Below are 14,207 nucleotides of genomic sequence, written 5' to 3'. Positions count from 1 at the left end.
CACAGCAGGACCTAGTTTATAGTCTTCAATCCCACCCTTCCTTCCGAAATCCCACCCACATCACAACTCTTCATTTATAGTCAGTTATTCTAATTAGGATAACAAGGGAGGAGTGCTCTTACAGAGTTCTAATTACATTTCATTAATTTCTAAGAAGAAATCACTAAATAAATCACACAAATACTAGTAAAAAACGCCCGTTTCGAAACACAATGAAACGAGTGCTAGCAAGGGAAATTCCCACCCATCCTTCCTCCCTGCCGAGTTCCATACCCCCTCCCTCCCAGTTCAAGGCCCCCTTCACGCCCCTCCCACCGAGTTGAACCCCCCCCCTTGGCGTTACTGCCTGCCCCCCCCCCCACCCCTGTGGCGCGACCCTCTGGACACCACCCTTTCATCCGGAAAACCTCCCCCGAAGTCTGTGCGTACCTCTGCTGACAGAGGCGAACTTCTCTTCTCGGCTGCGGGGCGTTCCTTGTTGAATGAGCATCTGTTGAAGTTTCTGTTTGTGCGTCTGATGTCAGACACACGCACAGAGACTTGGACAGATACTCCTTCATCAAGCCACGCCCCGCAGGCGAGAAGAGAAGTTTGTCTCCGTCAGCAGAGGTAGGCGAAGGCTTCGGGGGAGGTTTTTGGGAGGAAAGGTGGTGTCCAGAGGTCACGGCAGGGGGGTCCAGGGGGCAGTAACGCGGAGGGGGTGTGTTGCAATCGGAGGGAGGGGGGAGTGTGTAACTCGTTGGTAGGGGAGCATGTTTCCCTACTTATGCCTTTCCGTTGCGTTCCTTTCGTTCACCGAAATTGTTCCGCCCTCGACGTCATCACGTTCAACGCGAGGGCGTGACAGAGACATGGTCAGTGGAGAGGCTTCACCACCACGAAGTTATGAACCCTTCATGAAAGTGGGTGGAGCTTGGGGCTTCATTAGAACGTTGGGGTTGCGAATTATGTCCGGATGGGGCATGGCTGAGGGCGGGTGTATGAGTGAGAATGAGAGTGAGTGGTGCTGACAGGCTACAACAGTACAGGGCTTCAGTGTTTCAGTACAGTGAGCGTCAGAATTGGAGGTGAGAATTATTTATATAGATAAGCTAAATACTTTTTTATATTAGACTAATATCCTAAATACCTTAGCAAGTTTTAAATGACTGAAAAACTCTAAAAATACTAAGATGGAGACAGCAGTCCAGCAGCAAGAGGGATGTTATCAAGTCTTTTGCATTAAGTATCACATGTATAATTAACTCTCAAATGGTGAGCGGTTATATGTGCGTGCCCGATGCAAAGAGCTCCTAGCTCTCAGAGAATGGGTCATTTCTCTTGAGGCTTGAGTAGCAGCTGAGGGAGACAAAAGAACACAGAGAAGACCTACAGGAACATTGTAGAGAAGTTTCACCTCCAGTCTGGTAGCCCCTGAGCTGACTTGGAGGAGAAAGGTCTCCTAGGAGAGCATCACCCTGGTGAAGTAGGAAGCACTCCTGTACCAGGACCTGCCCACCAGGGGATGCACTATCCTCACACCAAGGATACGTCTCCAACAACTTCTGCCCAGGCAGGAAGGGTTAGGACGGGGGTAGGCAACTCCGGTCCTCAAGAGCCGCAGGCAGGTCAGGTTTTCAGGATATCCACAATGAATATGCAGGAGATAGATTTGCAAGTACTGCCTCCATGGTATGCAAATCCATCTCCTGCATATTCATTGTGGATATCCTGAAAACCTGACCTGCCTGCGGCTCTCGAGGACCAGAGTTGCCTACCCCTGGGTTAGGACAACTGTTGTAGTTGGTAATTTGATCATAAGGCATGTAGATAGCTGGGTGGCTGGTGGATGTGAGGATCATCTGGTCACTTACCTGCCTGGTGCGAAGGTTGGGCTATATGTTGAAAGGGGGAATTGAGTCAAATAAAATAAACATGCCACATGAAACAGACAGCAGTGGAATCATTATGGATATAAATTCCATATGAGAAGGGAAGCTTGTAGGGCTATACTACCGTCCGCTGGGACAGAATGAACAGACGGATGAAGAAATGTTTACAGAGATTAGGAAAGCTGCCAACACTATATTAATGGGTGATTTCAATTACCCCGATCAACAAAAAGGAATACTAGAATACAATCACCATTTGCAGCAAAATTCTACTTTGTTATAACCCAGTATTGGAGGTGTACAGTCACTAGTATTCATAAAACGTGGAGAGAAAAAAAGACTTCAGAAACCATAGAGAGTACTCATTATGCAGAAACCACCTTTCAATTTGAGTACTCCTCTTCTTCGTCATTTCCTTATTCCCTGATTTCCCTTATACCTTCTTACATTCAGGAAGAATTTCACTTCTGATCTGTAAGACATTTCTCGAAAACCAGTGACATTTTAGATGAAGGAACACAGTCCCCATCCTCTTCCCTGGTAAACTTCCACTACCCTTGGTGATAAGACTTCAGCTGCCACCCTTACTTTTCCTTTGGTGAATAAGAGGCAGAAGACCACAACCCCTTGATTTACTTGTCCAGAGTCTAGGCTGTACTCAAATCCCACTCCTCAGGAGCCCTGTGTTCCCTCTTAGCAGGAGGCAAAGACAATTTTTCCACTATAATCTTAATGACATGTCTCCTTCCCTAGTACCCATCAAACTGGGAAAACCAAATCACTCCCACACTATTAACCATATAGATTCCTAGACAAGTAGAAATCCTGCAGCATAAATCCACACCAGGTATTAAGTAAACACTGTGGTAAATAGATTAAACTCGGGCATTTGGTCATCTGGATCACATAATAGAGTTTTTTTTTTTAATTGGTTAAATGATTGAGACACCTGCATGCAGTTCTTCATGTTTGAAAGGCCATTTCTGACTATGGTGCAGCACTACAGCAGAGCTTTCCAGTTTGAAATCATAATTTAGTTTCTTGTGAGCAAAGCTCATTCTGATGTTGCTCTATTTGAAAGCCCTGGTAATAGCTCTTTTGCTCGGTCTGATGCAGAGCACCCAGATCTGGCTGGCAAAGCACACATTGAGGGGGTAATCAAATGGGGCCGCCCATCTCCGAGGACGGGAACGCGAAGGGACGGGACAGACCGTATTATCAAAAAAGGTGGGCGGCCATCTTTTCTTTCTATAATACGGTTGGTGCCGGACAAATGCCTAGGATTTGGGCGGATTTGAGATGGTTAGCATCGGTTTTCAGCGATAATGGAAACCGAAGCTGGCCATCTCAAATCCAAGCCCTTTGGTCGTGGGAGGGGCCAGGATTCGTAGTGCAGTAGTCCCCCTCACATGCCAGGACACCAACCAGGCACCCTAGGGGGCACTTTAAAAAAAAAAAAAAAAAAAAATTAAAATACCTCACAGGTGCATAGCTCCCTTTGGGTGCTGAGCCCCACAAAACCCAACAGTGGCCAAGTCACATCACAAGTACCTGGCAGAAACCCAAATTGTGGCAACATTCCATGCTACAAATCCCAGGGCAAAGCAGTTGCTTCCCCATGTCTGTCTCAATAGCAGACTATGGACTTTTCCTCTAGGAACTTGTCCAAACATTTTTTAAACCCAGATAGGCTAACCTCTCTTATTACCTCCTTCGGCAAAGAGTTGCGGAGCTTAACTATTCGTTGAGTGAAAAAATATTTTCTCCTATTTGTTTTAACTTTCTTGAGAGTCCCCTAGTCTTTGTACTTTTGGAATGAGTAGTAAATCAATTTACTTCTACTCTTTCTACACTCAGGATTTTGTAGACCTCAATCAGATCTCCCATTGTCCATCTCTTTTCCAAAGATTCCTAACCTCTTTAATCTTTCCGCATATGAGAGGAGTTCCATCCCCTTTATCATTTTGGTCGCTCTTCTTTGAACCTTTTCTAATGCTGCTATATCTTTTTTTGAGATATGGTGACCAGAACTGAATGAAATAGTCAAGGTGCGGTTGCACCATGGAATGATACAAAGACATTATAGTATTTTCGGTGTTATTCACCTCCCTTTCCTAATAAATCCTAGCATCCTGCTTGCTATTTTCGCCACCACCACACAATGAGCATAAGAGTTCAGCGTATTATCTACAAGGACACCTATATCTTTTTCTTGAGGTCTGACCCCCAAGGTGGACCCTAGCATCAGGAAACTATTATTCGGATTATTCTTTCCAATGTGCATCACCTTGCATTTGTTCACATTAAATTTCATCTGCCATTTGGATGCCCAGTCTTCCAGTTTCCTAAAGTCTTCCTTCAATATTTCACAGTCCGCACGTGTCTTAACCTTGAATAGTTGTGTCATCTACAAATTCAGTCACCTCATTCATCATTCCGATTTTCCTATCATTTATAAATATGTTAAATAGCACCGGGCTCAGTACTGATCCCTTCGGCAGTCCACTGTTCCCCCTTCTCCATTAAGAGAAATGACCATTTAACCCTACCTTCTGTTTTCTGTCCAATAACCAATTCCTAATCCACACCAGAACACTGCCTCCTATCTCATGACTCTAATTTTCTCAGGAGTCTCTCTTGAGGAACTTAAAGGTTTTTGAAAATCTAGATACACTACATCAACAGGCTCACCTTTATCCACATGTTTATTCATGCCTGCAAAGAAATGAGGCAAATTGGTGAGGCAAGACTTCCCTTGGCTGAACCCATGCTGACTGTCTCATTAAATCAGTCTGTGTTCCATAATTTTATCATTTATAATAAGTTTCCACTATTTTGCCCAGCATTGACATCAAGCTTACCAGTCAGTACATAAGTACCCAGAAATAGTGGATTTTCCCCAAGTCCATTTAATAATGGTATATGGAAGCCATCCAAGCCTTTTTTAAACTCCGCTAAGCTAACCGCCTTTGCCACATTCTCTGGCAATGAATTCCAGAGTTTAATTACACGTTGAGTGAAGAAAAATTTTCTCCAATTCGTTTTAAATTTACTACATTGTAGCTTCATTGCATTCCCCCTAGTCCTAGTATTTTTGGAAAGTGTAAACAGACACTTCACATCTACCCGCTCAACTCCACTCATTATTTTATAGACTTCTATCATATCTCCCCTCAGCTGCCTTTTCTCCAAGCCGAAAAACCCTAGCCAAAGTCGTCCCATCTCCTTTATCATTTTCTCAGATCACCCCTGGAACCTTTTTTAAAAATCTGCGTCACATTGGCAACCCTCCAATCTTCAGGTACTATGGATGATTTTAACAACAGGTTACATATGACTAACAGCAGATCAGCAATTTCATACTTGAGCCCTTTCAGTACCCTTGGATGTATTCCATCCAGTCCAGGTGATTTACTAATTTGTCAGTTTGGCTCAGTATATCTTCCAGGTTCACTGAGATTTCTTTAAGTTCCTCCGCATCATCACCCTTGAAAACCATTTCTGGTACAGGCAGATCTCTTACATCTTCTTCTGTAAAGACCAAAACAAAGAATTCATTCAGTTTCTCCACTATGGCTTTGTCTTCCCTGAGTGCCCCTTTTGCTCCTTTGTGAACTAATGGTCCCACGGATTCCCTTAATGGCTTTCTGCTTCTGACGACAAGTTTCTCTTCATATTCTCTTTTAGCTGTCTTTATTAATGCTTTGCATCCGACTTGCTAGTGCTTATGTTGTTTCTTATTTTTTTCATTTGGGTCCTTTTTCCATTCTTTGAAGGACAATCTTTTGGCTGTAGTAGCCTCTTACTTCACTATTTAATGATGCTGGCTGTCATTTTCTCTTCCTTCCACCTTTGCAAATGTGTGGATTGTATCTAGTCTGGGTTTCCAAGATGGTATTTTTGAATAACGTCCATACCTGATTTACAGGCTGATTTTCGAAAGAGATGGACGTCCATCTTTCGACATAAATCTGAACATGGATGTCCATCTTTCAGGGACATCCAAATCGGTATAATCGAAACCCGATTTTTGGATGTCTCCAACTGCAGTCCGTCAGAAGGACGTCTAAATCTCAAGGGGGAGTGCCAGGGGTGTGTTCAAGGTGGGACTTGGGCGTTCCTAAGACATGGTCGTCTTCAGCGATAATGGAACAAAACAAAGACGTCCAAGACTAAAACGTAGACGTTTTGAGCTAGACCTATTTTTATGAACCCACTTCCCCAGGATCAAAGTCTGCTGCACTAACCATTAGGCTGCTCCTCTACTCCACACAAGAGGTGCCCCAAATGACCAGATGACCACTGGAGGAACTCGAGGATCACCTCCCCTTCCTCCCCCAAATCACAAAACATTTTTCCAAACAGCACTTTCAAAAGGAAAAGATAGACTTTTTTTTTGTAGAAAATGACCTTTCCTGTTCTGATTTTGGATGCTTTACAAAAAACATCCAGATTCAGTCTTAGATGTCATATCCAAAGATGCCCCTTGTGCATTTGACTTGCCCAAAGTCACAAGGAGCAGCAGTGGGAATTAAACCCATGTTGCCAGGATCAAAGCCCGCTGCACTAACCATTAAGCCAGTCCTCTTCTGTTTTGGACATCTTGCATTTAGACGTCTTTGTGTTCGAAAATGGTCGAAAGTCAGAGACGTCCAAATCTAGGGATGTCCAAATTAAAGGACGTCCTTGGATTTGGACGTCTTTGATGGTATTTTCGAAACGAAAGATAGACGTCCATCTTTTTTCAAAAATACTGTTTTCCCTGCCTCTGGATTTGGACATTTTACAAAGACGTCCAAATCCAAACTTAGATGTTTCTTTCGAAAATGCCCCATGCTTTGCATCAGACTTGCCAGTGTTTGTGTTTTCTTATTTTTTTCATTTGGGTCCTTTTTCCATTCTTTGAAGGACAATCTTTTGGCTGTAATAGCCTCTTACTTCACCATTTAATGATGCTGGCTGTCATTTTCTCTTCCTTTCACCTTTGCAAATATGTGGAATGTATCTAGTCTGGTTTCCAAGATGGTATTTTTGAATAACGTCCATGCCTGATTTAGTGTCCTGATCTTAGCAGCTGATCCTTTTAGTTTCTTTTTAAGCATTTTACTCATTTTATTTTAGTTGCCCTTTCAAAAATCAAATGCAGCTACAGTAGATTTCCTTTGCGGGTTCATTCCATATAGTAGCTCATACTTGATCATGTTATGATCACTGTTGCTCAGGGGACCCAACCCCACCACCTCTGTATGCCACCAATGACCAGATCCAAAATGACTCCCCCTCATGTCTGTTCCTGGACCAGTTGCTCCAAGAAGCAGTTGTGTATTACATCTAGAAATTTTATCTCTAATTGCACTCCCTGATAACAACATTTATCCAGTCAATATTGGGATAATGAGGCCACCTTTACTTAGTGTAAATCCGATCAAATTAGGCGTAGATCAGGTGTATTCTATAACAAGCACATGGATTTTAGAAACACCCACGCTCTGCCCATGGCCACACCCACTTTTCAATTATATGACTTAGAATTTAGCTGTACCACATTATAAAATACACTTAGCAAGTTGTGCATGTAAATCTCAATTAATGCCAATCCAATTAATAGTGATTAGCTAGTTAACCAAGTTATGTGCATTGTAATAGAGTACGTTTTGGTTTCTGCGTGGATTTTTAGGCACCATATATAAAATCCGGGAGTAAGCCCACATAAATTATCTACAAGAATAAGGCCTTGAAGATTGTTGTGAGAAGAATTGTTCTGGGATACAAGACCCATTATATATAGAACACATAGACCAGAATAGACATCCAAGCCGGACGTACTCAATTCTGGTGGTATTTTACTAAAGGCTCTGCAAATGCAGAACCTTTTCTATAGTACCTGCAGGAGCACAAAAGTATTTGCTGGCTTGTGCAGTAGGAGCAGCCATTTATAAACACATACTAAAAAAAATGAACAGTACAGACCCAGCAGCTTCCATGTGGAAGTGTCTGCAGTGTGCACTTACACCTGGAAGTGGTAACTTTGTAATTTCCACATGCAGCAGCCTCTTTTTACAAGCCTACACATGCCACCAATTAAGTTGTGCTTCTACAATATTAATTTGGTTTCATTTTGGAGGTGTATATAAACTATGGCAAAATTATGTATCATACCTGATAATTTTCTTTCCATTAATCATAGCTGATCAATCCATAGACTGGTGGGTTGTGTCCATCTACCAGCAGGTGGAGATAGAGAGCAATCATTTTGCCTCCCTATATGTGGTCATGTGCTGCCGGAAACTCCTCAGTATGTCGATATCAAAGCTCCATCCGCAGGACTCAGCACTTAGAGAATTACACCCACAAAGGGACACTCTGCCCAGCTCACCACCGCTGAAAAGGGGGAGGGGAATTAACCCAGCTCATCCCCACACAAGTGGGGGAGGGGAATCCATCCAGCTCATCCCCGCGGAGCGGGGGAGGGACACCACACCCGCCGATGCGGGAGGGATCTGGCTTATCCTGCAACCGCGGGAGGAGCTGACTGACCCTAACACCGCCAAAGCGGGAGGGGTACAAAGCTGCCCTACAGCCGCACGAAGCAGGAGGGAGCGCCGGCAGAATTTAGGTCTCAATCCAGCCCCGTAAAACGGAGGGGAGAGGAATGCAGCAGCTCACTGTAACACAAAATCGTCTCAACTCTTGAAGAATCCAATTGAAAAAACTTGAACACGAAGTCCTCCTGAACAGGAACTGAAGACTAAACTTGAACCTGAAATGCAACCAGAATAAAAACAGTACAGATATCTGGGAGGGGCTATGGATTGATCAGCTATGATTAATGGAAAGAAAATTATCAGGTATGATACATAATTTTACCTTCCATATCATCAAGCTGATCAATCCATAGACTGGTGGGATGTACCGAAGCAGTACTCACCCAGGGCGGGACATAGAAATCCCTGACCGCAACACTGAAGCTCCAAACTGGGCCTCTGCCCGAGCAGCCACAGTCAAGCGGTAATGCCTGGAGAAGGTATGAGCCGATGCCCAAGTTGCCGCCTTGCAAATCTCTTCCAAGGAGACGGACCCGGCCTCCGCCATCGAGGCCGCATGAGCTCTAGTGGAGTGAGCCTTCAGCCGGATAGGCGGCACCTTCCCCGCGACCACATAAGCCGCTGCAATGGCTTCCTTGACCCATCTTGCCACTGTAGGCTTAGCAGCCTGCAGACCCTTACGAGGACCTGCAAACAGGACAAACAGATGATCCGACTTCCGGAAATCATTGGTCACTTCCAAGTATCTGATGATGACTCGTCTCACATCTAGATATTTGAGAGCAGAGTACTCCTCTGGGTAGTCCTCCCTACGAAAGGATGGGAGACAGAGCTGCTGATTCACATGGAAGCGAGAAACAATCTTGGGCAGGAAAGAAGGCACTGTGCGAATAGACACTCCTGCCTCAGTGAACTGCAGAAAGGGCTCTCGACATGAGAGCGCCTGGAGCTCGGAAACTCTTCCGGCTGAAGTGATAGCCACCAAAAAGACTTCTTTCAACGTCAGGTCTTTCAGAGATGCCCTCGACAAGGGTTCAAAAGGCGGCTTCTGCAAGGCTCTTAACACCAGATTGAGATTCCACGCAGGTACCACTGAGTGCAGAGGAGGGCGCAGGTGATTAACTCCCTTGAGAAAGCGCACCACATCTGGCTGCAAAACCAGGGAAGCACCCTTCAGGCGGCCCCTGAAGAAAGCCAGAGCCGCTACCTGGACTTTAAGGGAACTGAGCGACAGGCCTTTCTCCAGACCTTCTTGCAGGAATGCCAACACTGAAGATACAGTGGGGGAAATAAGTATTTGATCCCTTGCTGATTTTGTAAGTTTGCCCACTGACAAAGACATGAGCAGCCCATAATTGAAGGGTAGGTTATTGGTAACAGTGAGAGATAGCACATCACAAATTAAATCCGGAAAATCACATTGTGGAAAGTATATGAATTTATTTGCATTCTGCAGAGGGAAATAAGTATTTAATCCCTCTGGCAAACAAGACCTAATACTTGGTGGCAAAACCCTTGTTGGCAAGCACAGCGGTCAGACGTCTTCTGTAGTTGATGATGAGGTTTGCACACATGTCAGGAGGAATTTTGGTCCACTCCTCTTTGCAGATCATCTCTAAATCATTAAGAGTTCTGGGCTGTCGCTTGGCAACTCGCAGCTTCAGCTCCCTCCATAAGTTTTCAATGGGATTAAGGTCTGGTGACTGGCTAGGCCACTCCATGACCCTAATGTGCTTCTTCCTGAGCCACTCCTTTGTTGCCTTGGCTGTATGTTTTGGGTCATTGTCGTGCTGGAAGACCCAGCCACGACCCATTTTTAAGGCCCTGGCGGAGGGAAGGAGGTTGTCACTCAGAATTGTACGGTACATGGCCCCATCCATTCTCCCATTGATGCGGTGAAGTAGTCCTGTGCCCTTAGCAGAGAAACACCCCCAAAACATAACATTTCCACCTCCATGCTTGACAGTGGGGACGGTGTTCTTTGGGTCATAGGCAGCATTTCTCTTCCTCCAAACACGGCGAGTTGAGTTCATGCCAAAGAGCTCAATTTTTGTCTCATCTGACCACAGCACCTTCTCCCAATCACTCTCGGCATCATCCAGGTGTTCACTGGCAAACTTCAGACGGGCCGTCACATGTGCCTTCCGGAGCAGGGGGACCTTGCGGGCACTGCAGGATTGCAATCCGTTATGTCGTAATGTGTTACCAATGGTTTTCGTGGTGACAGTGGTCCCAGCTGCCTTGAGATCATTGACAAGTTCCCCCCTTGTAGTTGTAGGCTGATTTCTAACCTTCCTCATGATCAAGGATACCCCACGAGGTGAGATTTTGCGTGGAGCCCCAGATCTTTGTCGATTGACAGTCATTTTGTACTTCTTCCATTTTCTTACTATGGCACCAACAGTTGTCTCCTTCTCGCCCAGCGTCTTACTGATGGTTTTGTAGCCCATTCCAGCCTTGTGCAGGTGTATGATCTTGTCCCTGACATCCTTAGACAGCTCCTTGCTCTTGGCCATTTTGTAGAGGTTAGAGTCTGACTGATTCACTGAGTCTGTGGACAGGTGTCTTTCATACAGGTGACCATTGCCGACAGCTGTCTGTCATGCAGGTAACGAGTTGATTTGGAGCATCTACCTGGTCTGTAGGGGCCAGATCTCTTACTGGTTGGTGGGGGATCAAATACTTATTTCCCTCTGCAGAATGCAAATAAATTCATATACTTTCCACAATGTGATTTTCCGGATTTAATTTGTGATGTGCTATCTCTCACTGTTACCAATAACCTACCCTTCAATTATGGGCTGCTCATGTCTTTGTCAGTGGGCAAACTTACAAAATCAGCAAGGGATCAAATACTTATTTCCCCCACTGTATAGGAGCAGTGAAGGGAGAAAGTGAGCCTGCCTCACACCACGAAGCAAAGGTACGCCAAACCCTGGCGTAAGCAGTAGAAGTAGAGCGCTTCCTCACTCTCAGCATAGTGGAGATGACCTTGTCTGAGAAGCCTTTCTTCCTCAGACGCTGCCGCTCAATAGCCAGGCCGTAAGACCAAAGGGGGAGGGATCCTCCATCACCACGGGACCCTGATGCAACAGGCCCTGCTCCGCTGGCAGTCGCAGAAGTCCGTCCACTGAGAGCCTGATCAAGTCCGCATACCAGGGACGTCTGGGCCAGTCCGGACCCACCAGGATTACCCGGCCCAGATGCTTTGCCACCCGGTCTAGCACCCTGCCCACCATGGGCCAGGGCGGGAACACATAGAGAAGCTCCTGTGTCGGCCACTGTTGGAGAAGAGCATCTACCCCCAGAGATCGAGGGTCCCGTCCCCTGCTGAAAAAGCGCGGCACTTGGCCGATGACGCCATCAGATCTAGGCTCGGCTGGCCCCAGCGCTTCGTGATGTCCAAGAACGCCTGAGCCGATAGCTGCCACTCTCCGGGATCCAAGGTATGGCGACTGAGAAAATCCGCCTTGACATTCATGACTCCAGCAATGTGGGCCGCCGACAGCTGTTCCAGGTTACCTTCCGCCCACTGGCATAGATTCATGGCCTCCTTGGCTACAGGGGCGCTCTTGGTACCTCCCTGGCGATTGACATAGGCCACGGCCGTGGTATTGTCCGACAGGACCCGTACTGGCTTCAACGCCAGTACCGGGAGAAACTCCAAAAGCGCCAACCGAATGGCTCTGAGTTCCAGGAGGTTGATAGACCACTTTGCCTCTGCAGGAGACCAGAGCCCCTGCGCTGTCCTTCCCAAGCAATGGGCTCCCCAGCCCGTCAAAGAGGCGTCCGTCGTGAAGACAACCCACTCCGGGGTCAAAAGAGGCATCCCTGCGGACAACTTGTCTGTCCTCAGCCACCAGCTCAGCACCTTGCGCACCGCTAGGTCCAAGGGAAGGCGCACAGTGTAATCCTCTGACACTGGAGTCCAGCGCTGCAGCAGAGAGTGTTGTAGTGGTCTCAAATGAGCCCTAGCCCAGGGCACTACTTCCATCGTGGCCGTCATAGAGCCCAACAGCTGCACATAGTCCCAAGCCCGAAGAGGAGAGGCTACTAGGAACTGGTCCACCTGAGCCTGAAGCTTGACAATTCGATTGTCCGGCAGGAACACTCTGCCCACTTGGGTGTCGAAACGAACTCCCAGATATTCCAGGGACTGAGTCGGGCGCAGCTGGCCTTTCTCCCAGTTGATGATCCACCCCAGGGAGCTCAGAAGAGCAATCACCCGGTCTACAGCTCTGCCGCACTCTGCATAAGAGGGGGCTCGGATCAACCAGTCGTCCAGATAAGGATGGACTTGTACTCCTTCCTTTCGTAGGAAGGCCGCGATGACCACCATTACTTTGGAGAAGGTCCGCAGAGCAGTAGCCAACCCGAACGGGAGGGCTCTGAACTAGAAGTGTCGGCCCAGGACTGCAAAACGCAGAAAGCGTTGATGAGGAGGCCAGATGGGAATATGCAGGTAAGCTTCCTTGATGTCCAAGGATGCCAGGAACTACCCTGCCTTCACTGCCGCTATAACAGAGCGGAGAGTCTCCATTCGGAAGTGCCGAACTTTCAAGGCCCGATTGACCCCTTTGAGGTCGAGGATAGGCTGTACAGAACCTCCTTTCTTTGGTACCACAAAGTAAATGGAGTAACGTCCCTTGCCAAGCTGATCTTCTGGCAACGGAACGACCGCACCCAGAAGGATCAGATTGTCCAAAGTCTGCTGCACTGCCACAGCTTTGACCGGAGACTTGCAGGGAGAGTGAACAAACCCGTCTCTTAAGGGTCGGCAGAACTCTAGCTTGTAGCCATCTCTGATGACTTCCAGCACCCAAGCGTCTGAAGTTACCCTGGTCCACTCGCCCAGAAACGAGGACAGGCGTCCTCCAATCTGCACTGGGCCATAGACCAGGGCCCCGTCATTGGGTACGAGACCCTGGGGGAGGACCAGAGGACGCACCACCGGGACGGCGGTCTCTGCGAAAGGAATGCTGCTTGGGGGAGAAGTTCCTCTTGAAGGAAGAGGGGGCAGAGGAGCCCGACTTGCCCGGGCGATACCGATGGGCTTCCTGAAACCGTCCTTTGGAGGACCCGGGGCGAGCACCACTGGCCCGAGTCCTGACCTCTGGTAACCTCTTGCCCGCCGCCTCCAATCTTCTGTCTTGGGCGTCCTTTAGGGCCGTGCCACCTTCCACCGGCAACGCCGTTTTCTTAGTCACCGAAGTACTACTACTACTACTATTTAGCATTTCTATAGCGCTACAAGGCATATGCAGCGCTGCACAAACATAGAAGAAAGACAGTCCCTGCTCAAAGAGCTTACAATCTAATAGACAAAAAATAAATAAAGTAAGCAAATCAAATCAATTAATGTGGACGGGAAGGAAGAGAGGAGGGTAGGTGGAGGCGAGTGGTTACAAGTGGTTACGAGTCAAAAGCAATGTTAAAGAGGTGGGCTTTCAGTCTAGATTTAAAGTTGGCCAAGGATGGGGCAAGACGTAGGGCTCAGGAAGTTTATTCCAGGCGTAGGGTGCAGCGAGACAGAAGGCGCGAAGTCTGGAGTTGGCAGTAGTGGAGAAGGGAACAGATAAGAAGGATTTATCCATGGAGCGGAGTGCACGGTGTAGGGAAGGACGAGTGTGGAGAGATACTGGGGAGCAGCAGAGTGAGTACATTTATAGGTTAGTAGAAGAAGTTTGAACAGGATGCGAAAACGGATAGGAAGCCAGTGAAGGGTCTTGAGGAGAGGGGTAGTATGAGTAAAGCGACCCTGGCGGAAGATGAGACGGGCAGCAGAGTTTTG

The 14,207-nt window shown here is 47.0% G+C and overlaps 1 protein-coding gene across 2 annotated transcripts in view; it reads right to left on the bottom strand.

Moving 5' to 3' along the window:
* Window positions 1–14,207, bottom strand: part of VPS54 (VPS54 subunit of GARP complex) — a 300,862-nt gene that overhangs the window by 236,566 nt on the left and 50,089 nt on the right. The window lies entirely within an intron of this gene.

Source organism: Microcaecilia unicolor, chromosome 3, assembly GCF_901765095.1.
Source record: "Microcaecilia unicolor chromosome 3, aMicUni1.1, whole genome shotgun sequence".
NCBI classification, from domain to species: domain Eukaryota; kingdom Metazoa; phylum Chordata; class Amphibia; order Gymnophiona; family Siphonopidae; genus Microcaecilia; species Microcaecilia unicolor.
The sequence above is the reverse complement of the archived record's forward strand: the minus strand, read 5'-3'. Positions and strand labels throughout refer to the sequence as shown.